General features: G+C 35.7%; 1 protein-coding gene and 1 pseudogene across 3 annotated transcripts in view; both read right to left on the reverse strand.

The window, feature by feature from the left end:
* The window catches only part of LOC124101971 (PEST proteolytic signal-containing nuclear protein-like), a 45,066-nt pseudogene extending 44,307 nt beyond the window's left edge, over positions 1–759 (reverse strand).
* The window catches only part of Magi3 (membrane associated guanylate kinase, WW and PDZ domain containing 3), a 255,744-nt gene that overhangs the window by 196,943 nt on the left and 33,564 nt on the right, over positions 1–25,237 (reverse strand). The window lies entirely within an intron of this gene.

A 25,237-nucleotide genomic window follows, 5' to 3' on the forward strand; every position in this document is an offset into this window, starting at 1 on the left:
ACTAGATGGCTATATGAATTATTACTATGCTAAACTAATAATGTTTGAATTATTTAACCTATTAAAATAACCTTATTACTATTACAACACAGTAATTCATTTTAATTCTACAAGAGTATTCTGAATTACTAAGACAAAACCTGCCATCTGCCTAGGTCTACCTCATTAGGTCAATAACCAACTATTGAGCAGTTACCATATCCACAATATACTGAGAAATTTAAAAAATGTTAGCTCCCATACTCAAAGAATTTACAATATAATACAACATTGGGGTAAGCAGGTAATATAAACTGGAGACAGATTATAAATATAGAAAATCTTATATTTTGACATATAGGTAATAAGGTAAATCAATAAACAACCTGAGCCATCTACTGTGTCAGATAAAACTAGGCACAGGGAGACAAGCTAGAGGTTAACACAATAGTCAAGACAAGAATGATCAAGAATCAGGCTGGGGTTGTAGCTTAATGGTAGAACGCTTGCCTAGCATGTGCGAGGCACTGAGTTCAATTCTCAGTACCACATATAAATAAATGAATAAAATAAAAGTCCATCAACATCTTTAGAAAAATGTAAAAAAGAATGATCAGGAATCTAGACTTAAAATAATGTCAGGGGAAGAATGAGTGGGTATAGACTCTCAAGTCATACTTAGAATCAACAGTACTTGACGACTGCATATAGAGGAAGCAGTATTACCTAGAACTTAAGATAGTCATTATAGTAATGGAAAAATGTTAATACAATCCCCATCCTTTCGAAAGCATATTTGAAATTACTGGGTTACAAATTTAAAGAAATTTAATGCTAAGCCCTGCCCTTTCTGACAAAAGACAATGACAATAAGGGTCAATAAATAATTAGTGGAAACAGTATAATAAAGACTTTCAACAAATATTAAAGTTCCTTCTTCAAAATAAATTACAAAAATCTGTAAAAACTCCAATGCCTTCCATGGGTAGGGTTACCTCTTTAATTATGATATGACAAATTTGAATTATGAAAATTTGTTTTTAATGATAATTTTAAAATTATGGTTTCTAATCAAGTAAACATTTTTTGAAATATTGTACTACACAAATCCAATTAACACTTATTTTCTAAATTTTGAAAAGTAAATATAATTATATAATAATCATTATAAGAAACTTCTTTTCTGTAATCTTCTGTAAGATCCGAAATCATAAAATTATTGTGTGAATTAGTAGAATATCTAGAAGAACCTATAGTAAATGCCAATAATGACTCTTGTTTTCATCTCAGTCGTTTTATTTCTTTTTTGCAGTACTGGGGATTAAACCCAGGACCTTGCACATTCTAGGCAAGTGCTGTACCACTGAGCTACATCCCTAGTGCTCCTTTTTCTTTCTATAATCTACACCTTTCACTGAAGGCAGCTCTTTCTTTCTATGCACTTCCTATATAAGGGCCATAGATACTGCCAGAATGATATTTAACCAAAATAAAGTTTCTACCTGGTCCTCAACAACACTATATTCTATGCAAAAAAAAAAAAAAAAAAATCAACTTTAATCAGAAGCAAAGCTATGTAGGCAAAAACAAGGCCAGCTAATAAACCAAAAATTTTGTAGATACCATAAGCAGAAAGATAAATAAATTATGCAGGATGCCAAGGAACTCAGAATCTTAGGTTTTAGTTAAGAAATAAATCATATATAAAGAAATTTGAACACTCTAATGAAAAAAATCTTTCTTGATCGATAGTATTATAAGAACTTCTATCTCCATACAAGTTGTTAAATCAAAATGAAAGTATGTTTTCAATGTATTACAAATTATTAATAAAGGAATAATAAATACAAAAGCCTATCAAGTTTTCTGCAGCCTAATTTAATCATAATCACTCATTAATAAGTACTTAATCATAGTTTTCATTTTCAGGCAAACTATATTGGCCCTGATTTCTATCAAGTTTTTGTTTTTTAACCACATTTTTTTATTGGTGCATTACAGTTGTACATACTGATGGGATTTGTTGTTATATATTTGGGCATGCACACAATACACAATATAACAATATATTGGGGCCAATATCACTCCCTGGCACTTCTTCCCTCCTTCCCTCTGATAGAGGGAGATGATTTCATTATATTGCCAAGAAAATCACATGTTGTAGTTTGCAACATTTCTAAATACCAAGGGAGAAAACTGTCCAACCAAAAGAAACCAATTACAAAGAGCTGATGTAGCATATAGAAACAATCTCTGGGTATAAATTTTTCAATTTTGGGTGCTATCAGGAAAAGTGGAAAGGAAGATTATTTTAAGTACTGAAAAGTGAACTTTTAGCCAAAGTAGGCCATCCCTAAATGCTTAACCTCATATTTCATCAAAGAGGAAAAACTTAGAGAAAGCCCTATCCCCTCTGACAGAAGACCATAACAATAGGGTCAGTGGTGTTATACTTTGTAGTGAGTCGGTCATTCATCTAAATCTGGCAAAGAAGTATTTCAATAGAAATTTTTTAAATAATTAATAGATTTGACCTGAAGGAATTCAAAAGAATTCCTTAAACAAAAACTATTTCATGACCCACAAAAAAGCTAATATAAAATAGATTTATGTTACACCAACCCGAATTTATTTTGCTATCATAACATTTTTTACTAAATTGATGCAAATCTTTGAGAAGGAAGACTTTAATGGGTTAACCAATTTTTTAAAGTGACCTTGGTATGACTTACAATAAAATCAATGTTTCAATAATACAGATGGTAGACTAGACAGTGCCAATGTTTTAGGCTTAGAAAATGCTTTTAATTTTTTTTTTTAATTTCCCCACGCTGTGTTTATTGCTTTACATATGCCTCTGACTGCCAAAGAATTGTTAACTAATCGGCACGGAGATTCATTTTGTTAGCACACAGCTGGGTACTTTAGTCATACAACATCTGCTTTGCAATGTATCTTCTTTCTTTTCTTCGTTTATTTCAAAACAATTTCTAAAAGTTGTCACAGTAAAGTTTATATGCTCCCTTTCAATATTTGGAAGCTGAACTTACAATCATCATTATGTTTATTATTACTGCATAGATTATCAGTGGCCTCTGAATGATTAAAAATCATTTAGTGAATCTAAGGATCTAGAAAATCTGGCATTAACATCAATCTATAGGGCTGGGGATGTGGCTCAAGTGGTAGCGTGCTCGCCTGGCATGCGTGAGGCCTGGGTTCGATCCTCAGCATCACATACAAACAAAGATGTTGTGTCGCCGAAAACTAAAAAATAAATATTAAAAATTCTAAAACAATAAAAAAATCAATCTATAGAACAATATAGTTGAGCTAGAGAATAAAATTCAGGAAGAGTCATGCAAGACTCAGATGCTATCTCTACATGAATATCTTTAAGTTATCTCAATGAAAACATAATGGAAAATATGGTAATATTAAAAAGAAAAGAGAAGTATGGAAGTATCCATAGAAAAGAACATACTTCTTGCCGGGCACTGTGGCACATGCCTGAAATCCCAGTGGTTCTGGAGGCTGAGGCAGGAAGATTGAAAGTTCAAAGCCTCCCTCAGCAACAGCAAGGTGCTAAGTAACTCAGTGATACCCTGTCTCTAAATAAAATACAAAATAGGGCTGGGGATGAGGCTCAGTGGTTGAAGGCACCTGAGTTCAATCCCCGTTACCAAAAAAACAAAACAAAAACAAAAAAACATACTTCTTTCTGCAGCCAAGACTCAGATTGTGTGTGTGTGTGTGTGTGTGTGTGTGTTTTCTTGACTTTTTATTATAGAGGAACTAATTAATCGGGCAATGAATTATCTACGTCCTTGGCTTCTCCTGCTTTTTCTCTTTGGATCAGTATGTGTTAGTCCAATATTCTACCTAGGTACAGAAAAGTGAAACCCTAATTATAGGTCAATTCAATTCATGATACATCTTTCTCCAAAGGCTTGTTTTCAGATTTGGTTGGAGTCATAAGGTATTTCCCAATGAGAAAAAATGTGTAAGGGTAATTAGATTTCAGGCCAGTCCTCAAAAGCCAAAATATAGTCGAACTAGAAAAGTAATAATAGTATACAATCCAAACATCCTTTAAACCACTGCTTCTATGATGAAATGTATTCCAGAATCCAAATAAGCATTTGAATAACATTACCTCTCAATCACTGGCAAAGCAGCAAGAGCTCCACAGTTCAGTTTCCCTTTTCTCTCCCAATCGCCAAAAATCAAAAGGATAAGAAGGCAGAATACCTAGTTATTGTGGAAAGTTCTGATAATAGGAATCTGGGTAGTAGGAGGCAGTACCACAGATCCCATTGCTTTCACCAAGTTCAATAAGGGTATTAGAGGAGATCCCAAACAGGCAACAACAGGGAAGAAGTAGCCTTAAAAATGATATAACTTTGTATGCCTGTAATCCAAGAACTTGGAGACTGAGGCAGGAGGATCACAAGTTTGAGGTCTGCAACTTAGTGAAAATCTGCCTCAAAGTAAAAAAAATAAAAAGGGTTAGGGATGTAGCTCAGTGTAGAGTATCCCTGGGTTCAATTCCCAGTACCAAAAAAAAAAAAAAAAAAAAATCAACTTTGAATGCCAAAGCTGTAGATCTTTAAACAAAACAAAGCAAACAAACAAACAATAGCAGCCAACAAGCTCAGAAAGACTCCAGCAGTGTTAGGAGGTGGTATTGTGCTATGTGGTTGCTGTCTACCTGGTTTTTGTTGTCTGGGGAGAGAGGACAGTCAGAAGCAGCAGCAGTGACTTTTTTTTTTTTTTCCCAGCATTCTTAAGCCAATAAGATAGGAAAATGTCTGAAAAGTCAATTTCACAAATTGTTAGCATTTAAACATCATAAGAACATAGTTGATTTACTCTTAGTTTTTACTTGATATGGATTAAAATAATACATAACACTTTCTTATTAACTGCTTTAGACTATGAATCATAAGTATACTCTGTGACAGTTTTCAGCACTGTCATCACTTAGAATCATCCACCACCACCATTACTATGGGAGACATTTCTCTCATAATATCTCTAACTTTATATGAGGAAGAAGGATGACTTGGTTTAATCTCAACCACCTGTTCTCTACTTTCCCGGTCCTTTTCTTGAAAGCTTGGATAATGGGAAGACTAGTTAGAAGAGCAGTTAAGCTATTACAGTAGTCTATGCAACTGAAAGGAGGACTTCACAAAAAGGTTGTTCTAATAAAAGATATAGATGTGGCTGACACTATCCCTTCCTTCCTAGTTTGGGACATAATACCTGCAACTCCACAAATATGACTGTGAGAAAGAAGAAGAAAATAAATCTAAGTGGAGCCATAAAAAATTTTTGTTTATGCCAGTTAGCAGTTATTCTGTTGCTTGTAGATATATGTACTCTTCTGGCTGGCTTTCTTGCTTGCTTGCTTTTTTTTTTTTTTAATACATTTTTAGTTGTCAATGGGCCTTTATTTTATTTTTTATATGCGGTGGTGCTGAGAATCAAACCCAGTGCCTCACACGCGCTAGGGAAGTGCTCTACCACTGAGCCACAACCCCAGCCTGCTATCTGTGTTCCTACCTGATAAAACTACCATCTATACAGCACATATTATGTGCCCAGCACTGCACAAAATCCTCTACACACATTATTTTATTTAATTCTCACAGCAATCCTCTGAAACTCATAATGACATTAACCACATGTTTAAAAGGGAAAACGGACAATACAGATATTAAGACACTTGCCAACGGTTCGTTAAATAGCAAATTAGAATGCAAACCCACATCTATATTAATGTCAAAGTTCATGTTCTTTATATTATACTATAACTCATCATCACCAGTTTTTACATTTATATGGGTTTTTTTAATTTTGTTTTTACAGTGCTGGGAATTGGATCCAGGGCCTTGTAAGCATACTAGGAAACACTCTACCACTGAGCCATACCCCAGCCCTACAACTATATAGTTAAGGAAGCAGTATGGCAAAGTGAAATAGTAAAAGAGGCCTGGGTTCTAGTCCCAGCTCTTACGTAGCAACTGAACAAATTATTTAACTTCAGTTTTCTGACTGTAAGAAGATAATTATATGTAATCATATATAATAATATGATAGCATGCTCTTGAGAAATTATTGTGGCAATTTAACAAATTCAATTGTGTCTAGAAGTAATAAGCACATTCCCTAGCACATAAAGGACATTCAAACTTCAGTTTTCTTTCCCCTTTCCATTCTCACATTCGAGTGATCTATGCAAAGCAGAAAACAGAGAAAAGATTCCTTTAGGTTCTCAAAAAGCCCATCATCAAGTGAGGTGACAGTCAATATAGAAATCTTAAGAAGTACACACAGGATGCTACAGAGAAAACAAAGTGTCATGAACTGACTCCAGGAAACAACCTCTTGAAGAGGCTTGAAAGACCTTGCCAGGTGATAAGAAAGGAAGGAGGCAACAGCAGAATTAATGCTCTAAGTAGAGGGAACAGAGGGAAGAGAAACTGAAATTAGGTATGGTTGGAGCTAACAATGGGAGTAACAAGAGAAGGGGCCAGAGATTTAGACAAGGAAGAGATTATAAAAACTCTTACTTAAAAAGAATGGTTGCCAGTGAGCGTTGCAGGGATATATTGGAAAAAAATTGTGAACAATCAATAGTATAAATGGAGGAAATAAGACCAGTCTCTTAGCTTCTGAAGTGTAACTATGGTGCTCTAACATATGAGCAGAAATAAGATTAATTCCATGTGCTTTTGGACTGAGGGAGTAACTAAATATATGATTTAAAACTGTAATGTATTATTCAATGCATACAAAGGTAGTTGGAGAAATATTTCTGCCAGTGGCAAACATAGTTAAATAATGAATAAGTGAATGGAAAATCATTAAGTAATCCTTATTTATGTACTACCTTTTTTCCTTTTCTATTATCTAGCAGAAAAAAGACCAAAAAACAAATTAATCACAAGCTAATGAGATAGGCAAGAAAGAAAAAGGAGGAGGGAAACAAGGGTCCAGAAAACTCAAGGTATTTAATTAGTTACGAATGACTGAAATAGTAATCAGTTTAAAAGGTAACGTGCTTGTTCTAATTCCAACTTTATTCTTATTAAATATTAATAGATAAGATTGAGTTTAGTTCCATGTCTGTTTTGAGAGCAAGGGAAAAGAAAAAGATTGCAAAAGAGTATTAAAATTTAAACAATACTAGTATTAAACAGCAGTAGGTAAAAACTAGTCTAAGCATAGGAGTAGAAATGAGGAAGATTAAAAAAATCTTTTTTAAGGTTATTACTTTTAATTACCTCTTTTTAAAACAGCCTTAAAATATCTGGTACAATATTAATTTTATTCTAACATGATATCTTCTTTATTATTTTGTGGTACTGGGGAGTGAACCCAGGGCCTTGTGCTTGCTAGAGAGGTGTCCTGCTACTAAGCTACATCCCCCTTTTTGACGTCTTCTTTATTAATAAACATACAATCTTCATAGAAGTTGAAAAGTTGTGTGGGTGGGGGTGGAACTTATGCACTCCTTCCCATACATAATTTAGGCACACACACTGCTCACACACAAAAAGAACAGAAAATGAATAATACACAGAATCTAATTCATCTAGCCAAAATAAATACACAGAACAATACATAGTTAATGCCTTTCTAAGAGATAGTTTTGAGTCTATGAACTTCTGTAGTACAAAATGAAAATGCGCCTTTTTTTTCTTTTCTTTTTTTTTTTTAATGTGGTGCCAGGATCGAACCCAGTGCTTCACACATGCTCAGCAACCTCTCTACCACTGAACCACAAGCCCGGCCCAGAAATGGGCCTTTTAAGTGACTTTCTTTAGACTGCTTTTAGTAATAAATAAGATTTGCATTTTTTAAAAAATGATTTTAACAACGCAAGTTGTGCAGCTACAACCATTTCCCAAAGTGCTTCAACAATATCAACAAAACATGATGTTTATGACATTTGTAAAGAAGCACCAAGTCAGAAAAAAAAATAGCAATAAGCATCCCCTGCCATTTAACTATTAACTTTACCCAGCTTAACAGTTAAATAATATCCTTTCCATTTTAAACGAATGAAATATTATCCCCCAAATGGTCTCACTTTGGATGTTTAAATACTTTAAACCTTCTTGCTGATCTACAGATTCATCTGTTAGTCTTGTTTAAATAAAAAGACTAAAAGTCCTGTAGGCTTGTTAGCTAGTTCATCATTCTTACAAACCAACTGACCATTAGAAAAATCTATTTTTACCTCATTTTGCTTTCATTTCTTAAACTGGTCTTCTATACATAAAAATATTTACAACATAGAAGGCAATCACATGATTTCACTTATATAAGATTAAATTTCCTTATTACACACTTAAACTGTAAAGAGGTTAATGAGAGAATGATTGTTACTCAACCCTTTCCTGCTATCACATTATAACTTTCCTAAATCTGCAATTAGAATAATTTACATTATTGTATAAGAAATCTAACAATTGGGGCTGGCATTGTAGCTCAGTGGTAGAGCACTTGCCTAACACTGAGTTCAATCTTTAGCACCACATAAAAAAAAAAAATCAAATAAATAAATGTGTTGTGTCCATCTACAACTAAAAAGTTTAAGGAAAAAAAAAAAAACATTTGTAACTGCTTAGGTAGTACATCTGATATAACCTGTTATAAGATGGAAACACGTTTGTATGTGTATGTTCTTCTACAATCATTATTACAAGACTCTAACAGATTTACAGTAATTAACCAGATACAATAAGCATCTCCAAATATTCTACAGCCTCAAACTTTCAATCTAAAATATCAGAATCTCACTTGCTACATTTTACAGAATGGTTAAATAAGATGCTAAGAAACATCAAAATACTTGCAGCTCTTTTTGTGGTCCCTTTTCCTATTTGACAAATGTTAATATTCTAGCCTTCTCAATTTTTCAAATGCTAAATAAAGATTTTAAGTATAAAATAAAGGCATCCCCCCACATATCAACTATGTATGATTTCTCTTTATATCACAGCCTTTTGCACATATAATAAACAATATTGTCAGCATTCAAAAATGTTTATTAAATTAATGGCTGAACCAAGAATGAATGAACAAATGATGTGACTATATAATAACATATTAAGAAAAATCATACTACCTCCTCCCCCCCCCCCCAGTACTGGGGATCAAACACAGGGCCTGGTACATGCTAGGCAAGTTCTCTACCATTGAGCTAAATACCAACCCCATTCTTTAAAGATAATAAGTCACTTCTCTAAATTGCCCTTAGCTCCATTTCTGTAGGCATCAATTCATAAAGTTCATATAGAGCAGGTTAGCCATTGTGAAGCAGATATTCCCAAATTAATGTATATTAATGTTTGTAAGAGTAAAATGGAGAGGGAAGAGACAAAGCAGGTATCATTGGGTTCATAATGGGGAAAATGTTACTACATTTATTATGCTGCGGGTCAAGAACTCATTTAGCTATTTAAAAGTCAGTCAACAATAATTATCTTGGGTGAAATTCAATGGAACAAAAAGCCAAAAGGGGCTATTACTATGAACAAATGCTTAGATGCTCACTATGTATTTGGCACTATACGGAACACTAAAATCTAATCTCCCTTAAGGAAAAAGAATTTAGAACTTCAACTCTGAATTCTAAAATATGTAAGATATACTGTTCTTGGAGATAAAGTACCAAGGGGGAAACAGTAAAAAAAATAATAATAATAATAAAAATCAAAAAAATAGTATATGAATCTCATCATAAAGACTTAATATGCTTAGCTTACAAAACACACAAATTGCATAACCAAAGATGCAATTATCAACATCAAAAGAATATATTAACGATAAAAATTTTTCAAGACTAGAAAATAAAAAAACCTATGGATTCAGGAGGGACCCAGCACCACATGCCTATAATCCCAGCTATTTGGGAGGCTGAGGTAGAAAGATAGCAAGATCAAGATCAGCATGGGCAACTTAGTGAGATTTCATCTCAAAATAAAACATTTTAAAGAGGGCTGGGCATATAGCTCAGTAGCAGAGGCCCTGGGCTCAATCCCTTGTAACACACACACACACACAAAAAGACTCATAGATGAAGAATTATTTGAATAAATGAATAAACAAAATTTAATATACTGATTTTGCTAAATAGCAGTATTATTAATAATATTACTTATGTATTCCAATGAATGCAAGATCCTTCCTTGTCTATTTTATTTACTTTTAGCACTCAGCACAGTGCCTAATACACAGTAGGTATACAATAAACATTTGTCAAATAGAAATAAGTAAGACATTGGTCCTTGTCTTTGATAATTTACTGAGGAGATAAGAATTTATAATCACAATTCAGCATTAACCAGTGCTAAAACACAGTAGGTTATAAAGCATAGACAGGTATAGGTACAGAGGAGACTGTCAAGAAATGCAGACACTTCAATGAAAGTAGAGGAACAGTACTCATTAAAACGTGACTGAAAGTAAGAATCAGAGAATTCAGAGACATGCAACTGAGGCAGTATGGGTCATATTTTGTGATGTAACAAAACATGAGAATGTATTGGTATCACTAGAATGTACACTCTACAAAGGCAGGAATGTGTGTGTCTGTTTTTACTACTTATGGTATACTGTAAAAATAACCACAATTTGGGCTGGGGTTGTGGCTCAGCAGTAGAGCGCTTGCCTAGCACATGTGAGGCTCTGGGTTTGATCCTCAGCACCACATAAAAATAAATAAATAAAATAAAGGTATTGTGTCCATCTACAACTAAAAAATATTTTTAAAAACCCACAATTTATCTCCCCATTTCCATTTATAGCCACACTTCTTGAATGTGATTCTGCAGCTATTCCCACTAAAAATTGGAGTCTTCTATCTATCCCTTGGATTTTAGCTGTCTATATGACTTGCTTTTGCCAGAAGAATGTGGCAGAAGCAATGCTGTGCCAGTTCCAGGTCTAAGTCTCAAGGGTGTTGCATGTTTCCTCTCTTTCAGAACCTGTTGCTGCCATGTGGAAAGCCCTCTCTAGGCTACTGTAATGAGAGACATACATTCCGGGCCATTCTCACTGCCCCTAGGAGATCAGCAGACATTTTCTTTTTCTTCCCACCTCTCCTCCTAACCCCACAAATACTGGGGATTGAACTCAGGGGCTTACCACTGAGCTACATCCCCAGCCCTTCTCATTTTTTATTTTGGGACGGCATCTCACTAAATTGCTGAGGCTGGCCTTGAACTTGCCATCTCTTACCTCAGCCTCTCCAGTCACTGGGGTTATAGATGTGTGTCACCATACCTGGCCTCAGACAACTTTTTCCGTAAAGGAACAAATAGTAAAAACTTTACGTTTTGATATATGATTTTTGTCATTTATTCTCCTTTGTTTTTTGTTTTTTAATAGAACTCTTCAAAATGTAAACATTCTTAGCTTGGGGGTTATCTGGTAATCAGCCACAGATTGCCAACCACTGCCCTCGTTGATGGCCAGCCAATCCCTAAAAGCAGAACTATTTACTGACCACAAATGCATAAGTGAGCTCAGTCAAGACCAAAATAATCATGCACTAAACCCAGAACAAATTGTCAACCTACAAAATTATGAGGTAAATAAGTGATTGCTCTTATCATTACATTTTAGGGTGGTGAGATAATCATCAAAAACTTAATGATACACTACTCTATCATCAAAAACTTAATGAGCAGTACCTGTTACTCAATAGAAACCCAGTTAATGTTTAATGAATGAAATACTAAATTGGAAGAATAACAGGAGCCTGAATATGACATTTTTTGCCAGGATTTACAAATTCAAAGGACCTCCAGGGCCAGACAAGTAAATTAATTAAGTGTAGTGCTCAATATTCAGAATAGCTTAGGCAACAATGAAAGGAAATCCACATCGCAAGGCCAAAAAAACACCTGGGAGGTCACTGATAATCCTAACAAAGATAAAGGGAGTAGAAGCATCAACAGAAAAAAAGGTACAAAGTCAAAGGTATCTAAGGTAAAATTAAAGGGTTTTAGACGGAGATTGTAAAACTGGGTAAAAATTCAAGATCCAAGTATATGTTGTCTGCAAGTAAGAATTTAGATTCAAAGAAATGGTCCTTTCAATAAATGGCTCTGGGACAATTATATATCTACATGCAACAGGTTGAATTAAGTCCCCTATTTCATATCACACACAAAAGAACTCAAATTTAAGTGCTAAATTATAAACCACTAAGAAAAAAATATATTTAGTATAAATCTTTGTAATCTGGAAAGGTCCCCCAGGGTCAGATAAGTAAATTAATTGAGTAAAGGATCAGTACAGGGAACAGGTTATGAAATAGTGAAAGGGGATCACACCAGGAGGCCAGAAAAACTAGTGTCTCAGTTATGACACCAAAGGCACAAGAGAAAAAATTGATATGTTGAACTTAATCAAAATGTGAAGCTTTTATGGTTCAAAAGACACCATTTAAGGGCTCTCTGCTGGGCTCAGCCCGCTGGCACACGCGACCCTGATGGCGAGAGTTCATGAATACTTAAACATCCAGACCAAGGATCCAACATGGCGGCGAGTGGGGAGGCAGCGCTTTCAGTACCTCCTCAATAACGGGGTCAGAGAGACGCTTAGATTCGACCTGCTGAGAAACTCCTAGCAAAATTCCACTGAAGAGAGACCGGCCGGGAATTGGTAGGATTTTGGAGGTGACAGTTTGCCCCAGACGAGTGAATCTCCGCCACGCGGCGCAGAGGTCCAGACCCGACAGCCCGCACGACTCCGCGACCGTCGGCTGCCCGTCCGTGGCCCCCGCGACTGGGCGGCTAGCCTCCGAGGCGCAGCGCAGCAGGAGCAGTGCAGGGACTCTAGGAACAGGTCTCTAGCCAAGCCTTCATGCAATAGCGAACCAGGAGCTGAAACCAACCAGAGACAGACCAGTCCCACCCCTCCCTTCGGACACTCCGGCAAGGAGCCTGGGGCCCCACCATAGCAGAGAGGTGACATCACCGGAGTTCGGCCGACGGAATTCCTTCCCAGCGAAATCCAATTTAGCAGGTGTGTGACTCCCACCCCCTCCAGATACAAGCAGCCAGGAAACCTCGGGAATCTCTCCAGGGGAGTGTCTGTAGGGAAGCAGAGGGGATTCCTGATCCCCAACTTCCCTTACCACCCGCGGCGACACCCAAGGTCTTAGCCACCAGTTTCCGGGGGCGTGCCCACCAAAGGGGTCCGGAAAAATTAAACTGTTGGTTCCCAGATCACCCCACCACAGCACTAGGGCTTAGATGAATGACAGAGAGGGTGTTCAGTCATTCGGGATATAGGGCACGCGGTGGGGCTGCAAGTGTAATCAGATCCTTGGGGAACCGCCTCTGGTGAACAGGACCTGGCTGGCTGGCTGGCAGGAGGAACGGGGTGAGGGGCCGGATAAGTGAAACGGCTCTGGACTAACAGGACTGAGAAACTCCCAGGAGCCGCCTTACAGGGATTGCTGTCGGCACATAGAGGGCAGAAGCTCGGCTCGGAGGGCACAGCTCCGCCTACTGGAAGAGAAGAAAATGGATCTCTAAGACTTCAATTTTTTCTTTTTTTCTCTCTCTCTTTGTTCTTTTCTCCCCTTTTCCTTCATTCTTTCTTTCCCATTTCAAGTTTTATTGTTCTTTCCATTCTCCTCTAATCTATCTCTCTCTCCTTCTTTCCTTTTAAAAGCACCTTTCTTCCCCTACCCCCCAACTTTCATCCCAAGCATTAAGTCTTCTATTACGTGTAATTGTCTAAATGCAAATAGGTAAGTGTTTCGAGGATGTCTATAAGGCTCCTAAATACCTAGCTACTACCAAACACCCTGATCCAATAGCCTGTTAATATCCCCCTTCAGTAGAGCAATCTTCTAAAGTAGCCAAGACATACTAACCCTCATACCATCATAGCACCTAACCTAAACATAAAGTCCTAAGAACAAACAACAAATCACTATATGCATACAGAATCCGGAAGCCTTTTATGAATTGAATGAATCAGCTTTAACGTACAATAAAGCCCAACATTTCTAGGCATAGTCTCCCACCACAAAGGAGAGACAACAGAGATATACAAAACCAAAACAAATTTATAGGAGAAAGCAGAAACACAGCAGTCAAACAGAGCTGGAAAGTAACGTGAACAACATGAAAAAACAAGGGAAAAAAGGATTATAAACAATGCAGGACAGCTTAAATCTACAGGAGGACCTAGAGGCATCAGAAAAATGGACAGAGAAAGAACTCAAGGCATACCTAACTCAGATGGAACGGAATATTAGAGAAGACATGAGACAGCAAGTCCAAGCAATGAAAGTATATTTTGAAAACGAATTAAATAAATGAATTCAAATGGCAAAGAACGAGCTCTACCAGGAGATAGAGATTTAAAAAAAAAAAATCAAACAGTAATCCTAGAAATGCAGGAAACCATAAACCAAATTAAAAACTCAAACGAGAATATTACAAATAGACTAGATCAAGTAGAAGTCAGAACATCAGATAATGAAGACAAAGTTTATCAACTTGAAAAGAATATAGTCAACACAGAAAGGATGCTTAAAACTCATGAGCAATCTATCCAAGAGATATGGGATGTCATTAAAAAAACCAAACTTGAGAGTCATTGGGATAGAAGAAGGTATAGAGAGAGGTTCAAACCAAAGGAATGGACAACCTATTAAATGAAATAATCCTAGAAAACTTCCCAGATATGAAAGATGGAATGGATTGCCAAATCCTGGAAGCCTACAGGACCCCAAACATTCAAAACCGTAATAGACCAACTCCAAGACACATAATTATGAAGATATCCAACATAAAGAAAAAGGAGAGAATATTAAAAGCTACGAGAGAAAGGAGGCAGATTACATTCAGGGGTAAACCAATTAGGTTAACGGCTGATTTTTCATCACAGACATTGAAAGCGAGAAGATCCTGGAACAACGTATTTCAAACGCTGAAAAATAATGGATTCCAACCAAGAATACTGTATCCAGCAAAATTAAGCTTCATATTTGACAATGAAATTAAAATATTTCACGATACACAAAAGTTAAAAGAATTCACAGCCAGAAAACCAGCACTGCAAGGCATTTTGAGCAAAATACTACAGGAAGAGGAATTGAAAAATAGCACCCAAAACTAACAATTAAAGGTATCTCAGTAAAGGGGGAGAAAAATAACCAAAGAGGAAAAACTAGCCAAACTAAAATAAATAAATAAATAAATAAACATGACTGGAAATACAAACCATATTTCAATAGTAACCTTAAATGTTAATGGCTTAAATTCACCAATCAAGAGACATAGGCTAGTAACCTGGATTAAAAAAACAGATCCAACAATATGCTGCCTTCAGGAGACTCATATGATAGGAAAAGACATACACAGGCTGAAGGTGAAAGGTTGGGAAAAATCATACCACTCACATGGCTCTCGGAAGCAAGCAGGAGTGGCCATACTCATATCGAATAAAATCAACTTCAAACCTAAGTTAATCAAAAGGGATAAAGAAAGACACTATATACTGTTAAAAGGAACCATCCACCAACAAGACATAACAATAATCAATATGTACGCACCAAACAATGGTGCTGCAACGTACATAAAACAAACTCTCCTCAAGTTCAAGAGTCAAATAGACCACAACACAATAATTATGGGTGACTTCAACACACTGCTCTCTCCATTAGACAGATCCTCCAGACAAAAGCTGAATAAAGAAACTATAGAACTCAATAACACAATCAATAACCTGATTTAACCGACATATATAGAATATATCAACCATTATCAAGTGGATACACATTCTTCTCAGCAGCACATGGATCTTACTCAAAGATAGACCATATATTATGCCATAGGGCAACTCTTAGTAAATATAAAGGTGTGGAGATAATACTATGCACCTTATCTGATCATAATGGAATGAAACTGGAAATCAATGATAAAAGAAGGAAGGAAAAATCCTGCATCACCTGGAAAATGAACAATACGTTACTGAATGATCAATGGGTTACAGAGGACATAAAGGAGGAAATCAAAAAATTCTTAGAGATAAACGACAATACAGACACAACATACCAGAATCTATGGGACACAATGAAAGCAGTTTTAAGAGGGAAATTCATTTCTTGGAGTTCATTCCTCAAAAACAGAAAAAAACAACAAATAAATGAACTCACACTTCATCTCAAAACCCTAGAAAAGGAAGAGCAAAACAACAGCAAATGTAGTAGAAGACAAGAAATAATTAAAAATCAGAGCAGAAATCAACGAAATTGAAACAAACAAACAAAAAAAACCATTGAAAAAATTGATAAAACTAAAAATTGGTTCTTTGAAAAAATAAATAAGATCGACAGACCCTTAGCCATGCTAACGAAGAGGAGAGAGAATTCAAATTACTAACATACGGGATGGAAAAGGCAATATCACAACGGACACTACAGAAATACAGAAGATAATTAGAAAGTATTTTGAAACCCTATATTCCAATAAAATAGAAGATAGTGAAGATGTCGATAAATTTCTTAAGTCATATGATCTGCCCAGATTGAGTCAGGAAGACACACACAATTTAAACAGACCAATAACAAAGGAAGAAATAGAAGAAGCCATCAAAAGACTACCATACCAACCAAGAAAAGCCCTGGACCGGATGGGTATACAGCAGAGTTTTACAAAACCTTCAAAGAAGAATTAATACCAATACTTTTCAAGCTATTTCAAGAAATAGAAAAAGAAGGAGCTCTTCCAAATTCATTCTACGAGGCCAACATCACCCTGATACCTAAACCAGACAAAGACACTTCAAAGAAAGAAAACTACAGACCAATATCTCTAATGAACTTAGATGCAAAAATTCTCAATAAAATCCTGGGGAATCGAATACAAAAGCATATCAAAAAAATGTGCACCATTATCAAGTAGGATTCATCCCTGGGATGCAAGGCTGGTTCAATATACGGAAATCAATAAATGTTATTCACCACATCAATAGACTTAAAGATAAGAACCATATGATCATCTCGATAGATGCAGAAAAAGCATTCGACAAAGTACAGCATCCTTTATGTTCAAAACACTAGAAAAACTAGGGATAACAGGAACTTACCTCAACATTGTAAAAGCTATATATGCTAAGCCTCAGGCTAGCATCATTCTAAATGGAGAAAAACTGAAGGCATTCCCTCTAAAATCTGGAACAAGACAGGGATGCCCTCTCTCACCACTTCTATTCAATTTAGTTCTTGAAATACTAGCCAGAGCAATTAGACAGACGAAAGAAATTAAAGGCATAAAAATAGGAAAAGAAGAACTTAAATTATCACTATTTGCAGATGACATGTTTCTATACCTAGAAGATCCAAAAGGGTCTACAAAGAAACTACTAGAACTAATAAATGAATTCAGCAAAGTGGCAGGATATAAAATCAACACGCATAAATCAAAGGCATTCCTGTATATCAGCAACAAAACTTCTGAAATGGAAATGAGGAAAACCACTCCATTCACAATATCCTCAAAAAAAATAAAATACTTGGGAATCAACCTAATAAAAGAGGTGAAAGATTTATACAATGAAAACTACAGAACCCTAAAGAGAGAAATAGAAGATCTTAGAAGATAGAAAAATATACCCTGTTCATGGATAGGCAGAACTAACATCATCAAAATGGCGATATTACCCAAAGTTCTCTACAGGTTTAATGCAATGCCAATCAAAATCCCAACGGCATTTCTTGTAGAAACAGATAAAGCAATCATGAAATTCATATGGAAAAACAAAAGACCCAGAATAGCAAAAGCAATTCTAAGCAGGAAGTGTGAATCTGGAGGTATAGCGATACCAGATTTCAAACTATACTACAGAGCAATAGTAACAAAAACAGCATGGTACTGGTACCAAAACAGGCAGGTGGACCAATGGTACAGAATAGAGGACACAGAGACCAATCCACAAAATTACAACTTTCTTATATTTGATAAAGGGGCTAAAAGCATGCAATGGAGGAAGGATAGCATCTTCAACAAATGGTGCTGGGAAAACTGGAAATCCATATGCAACAAAATGAAGCTGAACCCCTTTCTCTCGCCATGTACAAAAGTTAACTCAAAATGGATCAAAGAGCTTGATATCAAATCAGAGACTCTGCGCCTGATAGAAGAAAAAGTTGGCTCCAATCTACATATTGTGGGGTCAGGCTCCAAATTCCTTAATAGGACGCCCATAGCCCAAGAGTTAATAACAAGAATAAACAAATGGGACTTACTTAACCTAAAAAGTTTTTTCTCAGCAAGAGAAACAATAAGAGAGGTAAATAGGGAGCCTACATCCTGGGAACAAATTTTTACCCCTCACACTTCAGATAGAGCCCTAATAATACTAGAATATACAAAGAACTCAAAAAATTAAACAATAAGATAACAAATAACCCAATCAACAAATGTGCCTAGGACCTGAACAGACACTTCTCAGAGGAGGACATACAATCAATCAACAAGTACATGAAAAAATGCTCACCATCTCTAGCTGTCAGAGAAATGCAAATCAAAACCACCCTAAGATACCATCTCACTCCAGTAAGATTGGCAGCCATTATGAAGACAAACAACAATAAGTGCTGGTGAGGATGTGGGGAAAAGGGTACACTCGTACATTGCTGGTGTGACTGCAAAATGGTGCGGCCAATTTGGAAAGCAGTATGGAGATTCCTGGGAAAGCTGGGAATGGAACCACCATTTGACCCAGCTATCGCCCTTCTCGGACTATTCCCTGAGGACCTTAAAAGAGCGTACTATAGGGATAGTGCCACATCAATGATCATAGCAGCACAATTCACAATAGCTAGACTGTGGAACCAACCTAGATGCCCTTCAATAGATGAATGGATAAAAAAAAATGTGGCATTTATACACAATGGAGTATTACACAGCACTAAAAAATGACAAAATCATGGAATTTACAGGGAAATGGATAGCATTAGAGCAGATTATGCTAAGTGAAGCTAGCCAATCCTTAAAAAACAAATGCCAAATGTCTTCTTTGATATAAGGAGAGCAACTAAAAACAGAGCAGGGAGGAAGAGCATGAGGAAACGATTAACATTAAACAGAGACGAGTGGTGGGAGGGAAAGGGAGAGAGAAGGGAAAATGTATGGAAATGGAAGGAGACCCTCAATGTTACACAAAATTACAGATAAGAGGTTGTGAGGGGAAAGGGGGGGAACAAGGGAGAGAACTGAACAACAGCAGATGAGGTAGAGAGGGAAGATGGGAGGGGAGGAGAGGGGGGATAGTAGGGGATAGGAAAGGTAGCAGAATACAACATTCACTAATATGGCATTATGTAAAAATGTGAATGTATAACCGATGTGATTCTGCAATTTGTATTTTGGGTAAAAATGGGAGTTCATAACCCACTTGAATCAAATGTATGAAATATGATATGTCATGAGCTTTGTAATGTTTTGAACAACCAATTAAAAAAAAAGACACCATTTAAGAAAGTAAAAAGGCAGAGTAGGCAAGTACATAGACAGAAAGTAGATGTATGGTTGCCACAGGATGAAGGAAGCATGGGGAGTGACTGCTGATGGACATGAGGTTTCTTTTGGGACTGATGAAAATGTTCTGGAATTAGATAGTGGTAATGATTATACAGCCTTCTGAATATTAAAAATGGCTGAATTGTGTACTTTACAGGGGTGAATTTTATGACATGTTAATTATATTTCAATATTTAAAAATAAGAAACCAAAAAAAACCCCACAGCTGGGGGAAATATTTATAAATCATATAGCTAATTAAAGACTTGTTTCTAGAATACATAGAGAATTCTTATAGCTCAATAATGAAAAAACAAATAACTCAGTTTCAAAATGAGCAAAGGAACACATACAAACGGTTAATAAGCACATGAAAAGATGCTCAACTTCATAAGTCACTAGGGAAATGCAAATCAAAACCAAATTACCATTTCTTGCCCACTAAAATGGCTATAATCAAAAAGACAGTATCAAGTGTCAGCCAGACTATAGAAATTAGAAACTTTATACATTGCTTAAGGAAATGTAAAATGGAGGAGTCACTTTGGAAAATAGTTTGGCACTTTCTTTAATTTGCCATATAACCCATCAATTCAACTCACAGGTATCTACCCAACCAAAATGAAACCACATGTCCATGAGTGTTTATAGCAACATTACTCCTAACAACAACCACCACCAAAAAAACAACAACAACAAAAAAAAACCTGAAAACATCCCTAATGCCCCTCGACTGATGAATGGAATGAGTTAGAAAAATGTGACATACCCATACTGTGAACACTATTCATAATAAAAAGGAACTAAGTATTTAGACATGCTATAGCACATGTGAACCTCAAAGATAATATGCCTGGTGAAAAAAGTCAGACAGAATACATACTATATGATTTCATTCATATGAAATGTTCAAAGAAGAAAGCTTTATAGATAAAAAATAGATTAGTGATTTCCTGTGATTAGAGGTAAGAATGAAAATGATTATAAATGATATTTTCAGGATGATGAAAGTACTATAGATTTTGATGATTGTATAACACTCTAAACATAGTAAAAATTCATTAAATTGCACAATTAAAACAGGTGACTTTTATGTTATATAAATTATACCTTAATAAAGTTGTTTAAGAAAAAAGAATCAGCAGAAATTGGCAAATTATCAGCCAAGGTGAAAGAATATGTGGGAGAAATTCAAGCAAATACTTAGATTTTTGGCTTAATCAATTAGGTGGACAGGATTATCCTTTAATGAAAAGAACAGGTAGAAAGAAGAGTATGTTCATTGGGGGAAAACAGTATGGGGCATACTAAACATTGTGGGTTGACAGAGGGGCATTAGGCTGATGATATCCAAAACACCAGTACACAAAGCAGATTTAGGATTCATTCACTCAACAAATGTGTTCTGACTGATCACACAGTACCAGGAACCATATTTGGCTCTAGAAATATATACATATTTGGCCAGAAGGAACAAAACAGGGGGGACAGGTTGGCCACTGGTGTAACTTAATTCATCAAGATAGAAAAGGAATATAAAAAGAATAAAGAGGGACAAGGACTTTGACACACATTCAGGAGTACATACATCTGAAGTGGAGCCATGATGAAGGAGACAAGAGAGTAACCAGAGACAGAAGATGAAGTAACTATGACTGAAGAACAAGAGCAAGAACTAATCAACAGTATAAATTGTCAGGAGGATGAAAACGCGGGAAATACTTTTGAATGGATTAGATTTAGCACTTCATTAATTCAACAAATATTTTCCAGCATCTATTATATGCTTAGTACTTAGGTTTCTATTATGAGTGAAATGAAGAAGTCATTGCAGAGCTCTGAAGAGAGGAATAACATGAATTAATATCTTTAAAGGATCACTCAGATTGCTGTTATAAAAAGATTAAGGACACAAGGGCAAAAACTGGGAGGCTAGTTAGGAGGCTTCTGTAGTGAACTAATTAAGAAAAGATGGTAAAAACAGCATAGAGGTCAGATTCTAAATAAACTGTAAAGGTAGAGCCAGCAGCACTTCCCAATGGACTGCTGTGGGCTTGGAGATAAGTAAGTTGGAGAATACTGTAAAGTTTTGGGGCCTGAACAACAAGAATTGCCATCCAATAAAATGAGAACAGCTGCAAAAGGTGGGGGAAGGCAGAAAGCAGAAGTTCATTGGACATATTAAGGTTGAGATGTCTATTAGAGATCTGAGTAAGAAGTCTAATAATTATCTGGATAAAAGAGTGTGGCGTTCAGGAGAGAGGTATGCACATTAAGTAGCCAGGGACACAGGAACCAGAAAAGCAGCAATAAATTATAAAGGAAGAAAACCAAGGAAAGCAGTTTCTTCAAAATCAAGAGATGAACACATTATTGACGATGAAAGACTGTTCTACTATCCCTGTAGTTCTCAACTAGGGTTATTTTATCCCCTCAAGGAGCATCTGGCAATGTCTAGAGACCTTTTTGATCATCATAACTGGAGAAAGTAGGGTGCACTGCTAGCATCTTGTGCAAAGAGGCTGGGCAGAATGCTAAATACCATATTATTCATAGGGCAGTCCTCCCCCACCTTTTGGAGAGGGTATAGCTTTAGCCCTTTAAGAGGATGACAGAAATGCCACAGATTTTGACTGGTAAGCAATAAATAATCCATAGAGTTACCAACAATACCCACTAGGAAACACCATGAGGGTGCCAGAGGAACTTTCTAGGAGACCACCTGCAGGATGCCTTCTGAACTTTCCTGCCTCCTCTATCCCCCTACAAGAGGCTGAGGGTCAAAAAGCAACAAGAGGTAACAGCATGCCAAAACCAGAAAAGCCCCTTCCTCCTCTAGCATCCCTCCAGCACCCTCTACTGACAAAACCTAACATTGTGCCAGCTGACAAAGGACGAATATTTCAGGGTACAACTTCTACATCACAAGCCAGTACAATGAAGGATGGTTTTGAAGCTGAGAGGCAATTAATTGTTAACTGTCAAATGCTCTCATTTCATCTGATAAAAAATATTTAAAGTGGACACAACTTTTTAAAAATCATGCTCAGGAAAACCTCAGATAGAATAAAAAGATACATAGTTAACAAAATTTGACGAAAAATTGTGACTCAATCTCTTCTGATTAAATTTCTAAATAATTATGACTACTTTTGGGGTGTTTTGAGCATAACAATAAGTCAAAGCTCTTCTTTTAAAGTGAGGCTGGGTTTTTTATATTTTTTTAGTTGTCAATGGACCTATATTTTATTTATTTTTATGTGGTGCTGAGAATTAACCCAGTGCCTTACACATGCTAGGCAAGTCCTCTACCACTAAGAGTCAACCCCAGCCCAAGGCTGTTATTTTTTTCTTTCTCTTTTGGCAGTACTGGGGATTGAACCCAGGGCCTTGCACATGCCAGGCAAATGTCTTACCACTGAGCTATATCCCCAGTCTCCGAGGCTGTTATGTTTAACCATATACACAAAGATAAAAACAGATGGCAAAATAATATGCCAGAAGTATTAATTTGCAGTTCTTCAGTTTATTATTTACGTGTTTATATTTTTCCAAACTTTATTACATATGTAGGTGTTGCTTTTTATGTTAGGGATATTTTAAAAATTGTTTTGGAATATAACTGGACACTAAATATCAATGCATGGGATTATCATTGTACAGCCTCTTATGTAACCGGATTCTGAATTCCTTTGAAAGAGCATACATTAGAAGGAAATCATTTCTGCAAAGTAAATCCTGAAGTTTTAGGTTATTTCCTAATAGCTGTGGATTTAGAGAGAATAAACCAAATGTTAATCCTTTCAAATGTTATGAACTGTACCAGCAAATTCATAGTGTTCTATTTAATGATTCAGGAGTACAGCTCTAAATAAAGATAAACAAAAATCTCCCAGAAATAAAAGATCAACCAGAGTGGCAGATCTGATCATGGTTGCTTCCCTGGTAAAATTAAACTCCAGAGGCACCTGGAGGTAGAATCGCATCACCTACTCACAAGCTCCCTGCAGTGCAAACTGGCTAGCTCCACATCCAATCTCCCACAGACTCTTCATTGAAGAAAAATCACAAATGGCCTTGAATAGAAGAAACAACGCTTATCCTCATTAAAAAATCACAAAATATATGGCAGTTGGATCAGAAGATTTTTCTTTAAGTTTAGCAATATCAATCATGAAATAGTATGTGAAACAACAAAAACTCATCTTACTGATAGGATGGGAATTTTTTTACATTTATGGTTACAATCCTATCTTGTTATAAATATTACAAGCATCTTCTCCCAATTTCTGATTTGCCTGTTTATCTCCTATTAATGCAAAGTCCTTAATTTTGTTAGCCAAATTTATTAAGTTTCCCCCTTTATGAGAAACATAAAAATCCTTTCCTTAAAAACAAGCACTTTCCAATCCTTAGGTCATAAACACCTGCCCCTATACTGAAACATTTAGTTTTGACTTACTTAAGTGAAGAGGCAGTATACTATACTGGTTAGGGCAGGAGCATGAACACTAAAGCCAAACTATGTGGGTTCATATAGGGCTCTGTTACTGTGACCCTGGGCAAATTACTTCATTTTTTCAGGGCTTGCCTCTGTTTCCTCATATTAAAAAAAAAAAAAATAGAGAAAACTGACGTGATTAAAGCGGTAAAAAATATAAAGTATTGGAATAAGGTTAACACATAAAATTATTATGCATTTCATTTGTCTAAAATGGGTTTTCGTATCAGTGAGAAGTACAGATTCCATTTCATTTTTCCCATATAAATAACTAGTTGTCCAGCAATATGTAAAAATTTTTGCTTTGTTCCTACAAATGTGCAGTGTCATTCTGACAAATATTACGTTTCCATAAAGGTCTGTTTCTATGCCTCTATTCTTCTATATTCTTTCTCTATGCTACTACCATACCATCAAATTCTATATCACTAACATCAGTAATTATTATATTATATAGACCAAGCCCCGCCCAACTTGTTCTTTTTCAGCTTTATAGGATACTTTGTCCTTTGTAAATTTTTAAATTTTTTTTAATTGTAGATAAACACAGTACCTTTATTTATTTATTTGTATGTGGTGCTGAGGACCGAACCCAGTGCCTCACACATGGGAGGCAAGCACTCCACCACTGAGCTACAACTACAATTTGTCCTTTGTAAATTTTAAAATAAGTTTTCAAATTTCATTTTTAAAAGCTCTTGGAATTTTGCATGAATTTACAAATCAATCTGTGAATTGATTTAACTGACAGAATTAGACCAGTATTTGATCTCCCTACTTATAAACCCAGTCTTTTTCTTCATTTATTTAAAAGATTTTATTTTCATTCAATAAAATCTTACTATATTCTCCATAAAAGTCTTACACATTCTGTTTACATTTGTATCCAGGTATCTTTTCATGGAATTATAAGTTTTTAAAATATTTTTTTCATTTCTGGTCTATTTAAATGCTATTCATTTTGGTTATTACCTTACATCCAGCAGCTATACCCTAATGATTTTTCTATATACTTTAATAAAGTTTTTTAAATAGACAATGCTATCTATCATCTATAAATTATGACCATTTTATTTTCTCATTTCCAATTTTATACTTTCATTTCTTTGCTTTATCTCATCAGTGTAATGATATCCAGCTAAAATCTCCAACTGAAAATATATTTCTAATAATGTATACAATTTATTTA

The sequence above is a fragment of the Marmota monax genome, unplaced genomic scaffold (assembly GCF_021218885.2).
Source record: "Marmota monax isolate L192 unplaced genomic scaffold, Marmota_monax_Labrador192_F-V1.1 WCK01_AAM20220418_F8-fsc00087, whole genome shotgun sequence".
NCBI lineage: Eukaryota > Metazoa > Chordata > Mammalia > Rodentia > Sciuridae > Marmota > Marmota monax.